We start from the raw sequence: 8,918 nt of genomic DNA, 5'->3' as shown, positions 1-8,918 counted from the left end.
CATGACAGCTGACTCCAATCATTTTTGAGGGTGTAATTTGTTTTGTGTACTTATGTTTTTTCATGACCTTAAAGTGTAAGGACCTTGACTGTCCAACCCTTTTTCAGCACCTTTATTGGATATTTCATGTAATAGAAATAAAACTGTGAGAGAGTGATGGTGGAGAGAGGATGCCATGCAACAGTAATTCAAGGCCATTCACACGCAAGACATCCCCGCTACGTGACATGCACCTGAGCCAACTGACTGAGCCTCCATGGTGTCTCAGTTGTCCAGTGTTGATGCTCTCATAATAAAACACGTTCCACACACACGCACTACATCCACACAGGGAGGGAATACCACAAAGGTCAGGACAGCTTGGCCTGCATTTGATGCTAAAAGTCAAATGTGGGGACATTTCCATACACGGGCAAGTAGCCCAGCACAGCGGCCGTGTGCCGTGGCATTCAGGCATGAGTGTGTTTGTGTGTCTGTGCATGAAACCAAACCTGTTGCAGACGCCTGTTTTCATAATTTGTTTTGGTCCACTTCAGTTTGAATATATTACCGGAAAAGGACAAAGCAATCAAAACCAGGAAGAGCTCACGAATGACAAGAGGACATCTGAAAGTCAATTATATTTGTAAGGGAGAGCCTTGAGCTAAGATGAATATCCCAGACAGACATATCCAAAATTAATCAGGTGATCATGAAAGTAGGTTTTTGGAGGAGCTGTTCATTTCCATTCATCCAGGATGGGTGAGAGCTGTGTCACATGGTTTCCCCAGGGTGGAGATGTCGTGAGCCTTGCATTTAATGGAAGCAGATATATTTGAGGCTGTATTAAATATTACTTAAGAGGAAAAGAAGCAGATTTTACCTGCATGGCACTAAAATGTGTGGATGAAAAGGAAGACATTGGCTCAAGGTTGTGTTTGTTTTGTCATATCCCATTGATAAATATTGATAATTACCCAGCATTTATGTTAAGCTACACTTTACTGATCCCCTTGTGGAAATTTTAAGGTTTGACCCATTTAAACAACTCTTAACAGCTTATTAGGAGCAGACAAATATGAATGAAATAGGAGTGGACGACCGGAGGGTTGAACAGGGATCAATGATATGCCGGGAGTCGTAGGAGCGAGGAACCCAGGGAGTTATAGCTTATTCCATCATCCCCCCCGTGGAAACCCACCCAGATGGAGACAGATTTAACTCTATCCATTTAGCCAGAGTTGCCCCAGGCAGTTATACCCCCATACCTGAGCTATGAATCCAACATATATGATTTGCCAGAGGTTGTTCTGTACACTCATGGAGATCTCAACAACAAAGAATGGCTAAATTCCATTGCTACAAAATCATTAGCCAACCATTACTGGCAGCTTCAGGTCCTTCACAATGATGTAACGGTGACAGTTAAGCACGTGGCGGCACTTTGATGTGCGCTGATTGGTCCGCTACGTCACCCCAGGGCTTTACGACTCGTCAGACCTACAGTATGGGACTGTCAAATCCTTCTCTGCCTACTGTTATCTCTCCGCTCACCAACTGTGGGGCGGATAAAGGCTGAATCTGAAGATGAAGAGATATGATCGCCGCATTCAAGTAAATATTAGTAACACTGATAAGAATGCGACAGAATCAGAACAGATTAGCAGCCAGAATGTGATAATGAAAGCTTTTAGTTTACTCAGCCAAACGGCTAAACTCGACACTCTACTCAGCTGAACCTTTTCTGGAAGTTAGTTAGAAAAAATGGTTTAATTTCCATGGATGCCCCAAAACCACATCAGCTACTGGTGGAATGAATGCAAATCCATTTTAGTAACACGATGCTGAATATCCTACTCTTTCCCCTTTGTGTAGCTGACAAGTTTCATCTTAGTTAACGTGATTTGATAAACACAACACATATTTCCTGCAGATTAGAAGCTAAAAGGGGTTTTAAACCACATTTTCAAGCAGGTCAGGTATATTTATGGGTATTTTTAACCATGTGTGTGCACGCGGTTGCGTGTGTGTGGACCCATTCCAGCTGTCAAAGGCCATGGTTATACATGTGGGACCTTGATGTTGTTGCTGCAGCAAAAGGACAGTTTCTGGCAGGATTGATGCAATAAGAGCTGAAGGATGAACGGTCAGAGGTCAAACCGCTGCGCTGATTTCTCCTCCATCTACAGTGGACACACACACTTTACTCCACCACCACGACCTTAAGTGGTATATATAGACAGCAGGATGTGCATGGATGTGTACTGGCCTTTGGCATAAACATTCGATTGCCTTGTGAAGCACCACAACTGCTAAGAAGTTCCACATAATGAAATTATTAATGGTGGGGGTCATTTGGTGGCTCTGGGGTCACAAATGCATTGCTTTGGGCCATCGATGCACATGAGAAGCTGCAGCAAATGAAATACTTCAAATGTAAAAATGCACAAGTTAAAAACTGTGCTCGGTTACATAAATACGTACAAGTATTCCAGTCACACATGCATGTGGAAAGTTGTAGGATTACCTCTGGGAATCCTTTAAGTGAAAGGGAGAAACTCTTCTGTTCTCATCAGGTTGAGATTGGCAGTTGGGTCTTTTGATGTGACTGGTAATCTTCCCCATGCCTGAGAAGTTGCCTGGTGGCATTAAAGCACAACAAAGCAGCCGTGGCACACAGGGCGCTTGCCTCACAGTGTTAAGCAGATTCATTTTCTTCCAAAGTGTTAAAGGGCACACAGTATCTGCTTTCTTAGGATTCAACATACGACTTGAAAGGACTTGCAGGCACATTTAGTCAGGATAAGTGCAGTAACAATATTCAGGCAAGCACTCCCTGTTGAACTGACTGTTTGTTGCATAGTATTAACATATAAGTCCGACAATATTCCCCAGTATCTTATTGTCAGTAAACACTGTGAAAATACCAAAAGCAACAATCAATAGAGTCTATGAACAAGTATTTCCTTTGTGTAGCTTATTCGTCTGAACCGTAGACCAAAGATCACATTCATTCCTTCATCCTACCACAAACACAGTCGCTGTAGTTTATTCAGCAAATACATAATTTACTCCTGTTTGAGTAACATTTCCTAAAAAACACAGAGCTCCGCTGTTTTAGGAAATTATTTCTCCCTTTTATATTCGTGACCCAGTTTTAGAGATTTACATTTTCAGTAGGAACCAAAGGGTTTGCCACAGAAGGCTTGGGGAAGTTGAAGTTTCGTTGCTTTTGGTCTTTTAATGGGATTTTTTTGATGATAAAAACATAAAATAACCCCAGCCCTGATGCTTTGAAAACAGATCATTTATGCCTCAGATTTTTCTTTTCTCAGGGAACGCTCACTCCTGACTCTGTTTTCCTTATGCTGGATTAAATTACACACTGTCCTTGTTACAGGGGCTAGTTCAAAGCACATGCGGTGATGTTCGTCACCCGGCGGACCACGTTCACAGTGCAGTGTCATGGTGTGCCGGGTACAAGTCGCAAACTGGGTCTCCAACTTGAAAGTTTACTCGTATTTGTACAGGACTGAAGTGCAGGACTGTGACACCAGAATCCAGGGTTCACATGTTCATAAGAAATCTTACGGTGTAAGTCCCTGCTGACTTCTACTGTGTTAAAACAGACCACAAGTTTTTTTTTTTTTTTTCAGCTGCTGTGGGATAAATAAAGTGTTACCTTATCTTCTCTTAGTCACTTGTGCATTTCTTTGCTGCTTCAAATGCAGAAAGGTAAGGTACAGGTCTGGCTTTAATCTTTGGAGAAACGCCTAATAAAGCACACAGGGTTAAAGCAAGAAGAGCATATTTTAAGATTTTTTACTTTCATTTATGATTCATAAATTACGTGATCTGGATATTTTAAAACAGGCTGTAATCCCATATCAGATTCCACACATAGCAGTTTTAGGTAACCATAATAAACACGATACACATAAATACAGGAGAAATATGCTCTGGCTTTCAGTAACATACAGCATATATGCATGAGTGTATGATGCAAACACGCACACACACACACACACAATAATAGCACACTGTACATCTGCTGCCACTGTGCTTTATCGCATCTGACTGGTCAATAACTGCCACTGTCAGAGAAACACAGCCAGAGAGGCAATTTTGGACTGCGATATGGTTGAAATGCATTAATTTAGCCAGAGCAGATGTGGTGTGCAGATGCACGGAGAGGCTTATCACGACGGCTTCTTCAACCGTATTGTTGGTTGATGAAAACAAAACTGACTAAGTGAGTGGAAAGTAAAAAAAAGAAAAAGAAAATAAAGGCACCTTGTTGACTCTAGCTATCAGTTTCAAAAGGGAGACTGAAACTTGACTGTACGTCTGAAACGTGGACTCGCAGGTGGCTCATTTGAGAAATGTGCGGAGAATCATGTGTGTAAAGCAATGTCAAGACTGCATCTCTGTGGGTTACCCATGGTCAAACACACACATGATGAATTTCAATATATTCAGCTGCGCATTAATTATGAATCACCTGCCTTGTTGGCTATGCATCAGTTGAGAAGGGGCAAACTAAGACATACTGTACAGTGAGTGCACGAAGCACAGAAAAGAGCTTATACAGCACGTTAAAAGTGTGTGTGGCATGATGTGTTTGTGTGCAGAAGTGTGGGAGAAGGAGCATGAAGGTGCTCATATCGTCTCTGACAAATAATAAACTTGTGTGTGTGTGTGTGTGTGTGTGGGGGGGGGGGGGATGTGGGGTCATTTTCATTATATAAGGTTTCCCTCGTGGTTTTGGCTCAAAATCTCGCTATTTGATGCTTGATGCAATGCTTTGTGATTGATTACGCATAGATTTTCCACAGCAGTAATTTTATTCATAGGTTCTGATGCGCAGCTGTCAGAGCCAAAATTACAACAAAGGACCCCCCCCAAGATTTAGGATATTTAGGATTAATCAAAGAGCATGGTTGATCTCCCAGGAGTCTACCCGTGCACGCACAGATAGAGTATACATAAATACATAAAATCACACAAATACAAACACGCACACTGGAGATAATGCAGGCCTGGGTGACAGACCACATCAGTCACACCACAGGCATTCATAAATGTTGAGCAGGCCAGCCCAGTAGGTGGCATGACATTATTCCAACTCATTACCGTCAACCTGGAATACTGTAACTTGACAAGACACAGTTTGATGCTTGTTAATAATCTATTTTTGCTGAGATTATACCGCTGGGAATCGGGGCCAGGGAATGCCCAGTGGCATGTCCACAGCAAAATGAAAGGGGCTGCAGAACAGAGGAGGTTTGTTACAGAGCAGGAGAACCACAGAGATGCACATCAGACTTAACTAAACGTTACTCTAGTTGATACTTAAGCTGCAGTGTTCCTGCATTTAAAGCTGTGGAGCTGTTGGTGAAGTCTTGTTTTTGTTGGTGGCTTTGCAGCAAAAATGTCAGCTTGAATACGAATGTAATGTTTGCTGATGTGATTAAGTGTGACCAGGTGAGATAAACCTGATCAACAGTTCTTCTTCTCCACTCTTACAAGTGTGTGTTTTACTGCATGTTCTTTCTCTGCTGATGGATATTCAATATAATCATCAGAAATTCAACAGAAAAGTTTTTTTGATCAGATTTCAGGTAAAAAAAAAAAATATATATATATATATATTTATTTTAAGAATATAGGTGTAAGATTGTGAGACAAAAGTCCAGTGATTTTGATAAAAAAGATGATATTTTTAAATTTTAATTTCAGTGTTCATTTTAAATCTGTAATGAAAAATGTCAGCTGCTGCCTCAAAACATGTCCCGGTCAAGTGCCTCATTTGATGCGTAAGAGCTGACACTGTTATCACCTGTATTCAAATGGATCAAAGGATCAGTCAGAAAAAAATCAATAAATAAGAAAAATGTAAAATATACCGCTTCTGCAGAAAAGGAATAAAGTTTAACTGGTAAATTTTATTTGGGCCTCCTGTTTTTGCTTATAAGTACTCCTGGAAAAGTACAACACTGGCTCAATGATCAGTGTTCAGGGAATAATTTTAAAAAATTAGTGTAACTCCACCATGAATTACACCAGTATTGGCTCATTAATCAGTCTAACTTCTATAGCTAATTTTGTCAGGAAACTCAATCCCAACATGCTGCCACTAATAAATCACAGCATCATTGGGGAAATGGATATGTGCTGCTTTCATTACTGGATCACTGAGCCACTCGAGGCAAAGTGTTCCAGCGTCTGGTTTTAAGAAATATGACAGCCCTCGAAGTGACACAATATTACTGAAGAATTCAACATTAAATTCTCCGTGTGCTAGAACCTAAACGTCACATTAAAGGCCCGTTTCTCAGACGAGGGCTTACCAAAATGTTTTCCCATCGTTTTCACTGTGTACGGCGCAATGATAAATTAAGTTTTGAGCAATGTACCGCTCAGCTGCAGCTTCCTGAACACAACCCAGCGGGGAAATCGTTTAGACCTTCAACAGCTGTAAAATAAATCTTGTTCTCAAACATGGGAAATGCACACATCCGTCACAGAGACCCATGTGTTCTTCCAATAAAAAGGATCACAAACTTTGGTTTCCATTTGAATTTCATTTTTGCACAACTTGCTGCTTTTGGCGTAGATCTGGATTCAGTCAATAAAACCTGATATAAAGCAAGCCGAGCTGCTTTCCCTGGTGGGACACACTCACATGTCTGTTTGTGAAAAGAAGATTTGTCCTTGCTTTAGAATTGGACTGTGTGTAATGTCTGTGAGAAGCTGCAAAAGGGCGTTTATGGGGTTGTGCTCTTTTAAATGGTGGGAAACAACATTTTAATGAGACCTTGGTTGAAAATCAATGAACCTTTATGATAACTAAGTGCTTGAACTAAGCATGTTAACTGTGGAAGCTTAACTCCCAGGCACTAAATTCACTAACTTCCCAGTAATTTAAGGATTTACATCCAGTTTTTTTCATTTGAGGGTTCAGTGTGGAGGATTTAGGGTGATCTATTGGCAGAAATGAAATATAAATATATTCATGTGTGTGGTTTAATTTTAAAGAGGGCCTTTAGGCTTGAGTAGGGTCATATTGAGTTGGTTATGACTACATACTGGTCCTTTAAAAAACAGCCTTGAAATTTAAAATATCACACTCACTTAGTTACTTAGTGTAAGATGAATATAAATATACTGATACATGCCAATTTAATGCAAGGATTGTGTGTATATGCTGCCTCTTCAGCATCAGTATGCAAGAGTAATAAGATAAGAGATAAGACTTTATTGATCCCACATTTAGTCGTTACAGCCAGCAAGTATTACAAAGAACAAGCACAGTGGCATAAAGAGGGCATACAGGGCACAGAATAGAAAAACAACCATGAATTCTTACATTTGTACAGATTATTAGAAAATAGTAAATTCAGCATTCTTACGAGAAAACTAACTAATGAGATGTGTTGTGTTGCACCTGAGAAATGATCGGGTTATGACTGTGAAGAGCAGTAGTACAAAGTGTGCAAAGCTAACAGAGGAAATAAATAGTGAACATGACTGAGAAGTGACGCTGTGAGCTGGAGTGAAGTGAACTCCTCCACACTGGAGGACGGGACTGGATGTGCGGGTTCAGCGAAAAAGCAGACAGGAGGATGAAGTCTTAACTGCTGATGTGGGAGATCTGCTTCATCCCATCCATGGCAAAAGGTCGCGTTAAAGCATCAAAAACACATCAACGTGGGAACAAGCTACAGTGACAGTGTTAATATGAGCAAGAATACATGAAAATTCTGCCTGTAACTCACATAAATTGGTTTTCCTACAAAGTCTGCTTCTTTCAGAAAGGACAAAGTTCATATTTGAGAAACAGGAAATAAAAAGAGAACAAACAGTCTGAAATATGCGTTTGATACTTGACCCAAAGACAATTTACAGTAAGCGGCTGACCACCAGCCCACTGTTGAGCTCTTTGAAACTGCTTTGTATGTAGACCGGTGTTGCTGAACTGAGGAATGAATTTTAGTATTCACAGTGAAGGCCAGGTCGCCATTAAATGAATCGCTCCTCACACTGTAAGTAGAGCTTGTTAATTGGCTTTTTGAAGAGACTCTCCAATGAATAATAGCAGCATCCTTCATTCTGCAGCCTAGTTAATTCAAGAATGTGTCATTAGTTTTAGGTCACAAGTTTTCAATGAAGCCTTTGGAGGGCTCTGGAAAGCCAAAGCTCTGCACATGCTCGCAGACGTGACATCTACAGGTTCAACTCACCTGCGAACGTGATAATCGCACACCTGTTGTGTTCCTGCGTGACTTTAGAGGCACAGTTCGGCTTATTTCCGCATGCATGCAACTAAAGACTCCAAAAACGCCTGTTTGGATCATTCCACAGGTAAACAGGTTGATTGGTAACAGGTGATAGATCATGATTGAGTATGAAAGGGGCGTCCTGGAAAGGCTCAGTCGTTCAAAAGCGAGGATGGAGAGAGGCTCACCACTTTGTGAACACATGATTGTATAAAGGAGATTACTACATGGGCTCAGGAACACTTTGTAAAACTGCTCGGTAAACACAATTTGTTTGCAAGTGATTGAATTCTGTTTTTGTTTACATTTTTGGAAGCAGGAATTTTGAATACAGTGCTGTTATTTTTATATTATTACTATTTTATATGTTCATACAATACTGTATATTTCTAATATATGCCCTTTCCAGCTCCCTACATAGGAAACAACACTGGTTCTTATTTTTCTGAGAAAAACAGACGCTCTGTGACTTGAATGTAATGGCAATACATGAGAGGCACACTGGGACTATCTCACACTATGGAAAACAACCCCGGATCAAAGGCACACAGGAGCACGGAGGTGTGCTGCTGGTGCACGCAGCTCCTCAAACATGTAGTGTCCATCTCAGAGAGGAGGAGGGAGAAGAAAGAAATTAATAATAAGCAGAGAAAAAGAGGC

The sequence above is a fragment of the Chaetodon auriga genome, chromosome 14 (genome assembly GCF_051107435.1).
Source record: "Chaetodon auriga isolate fChaAug3 chromosome 14, fChaAug3.hap1, whole genome shotgun sequence".
Classification (NCBI taxonomy): Eukaryota; Metazoa; Chordata; class Actinopteri; order Chaetodontiformes; family Chaetodontidae; genus Chaetodon; species Chaetodon auriga.
The sequence above is the reverse complement of the archived record's forward strand: the minus strand, read 5'-3'. Positions refer to the sequence as shown.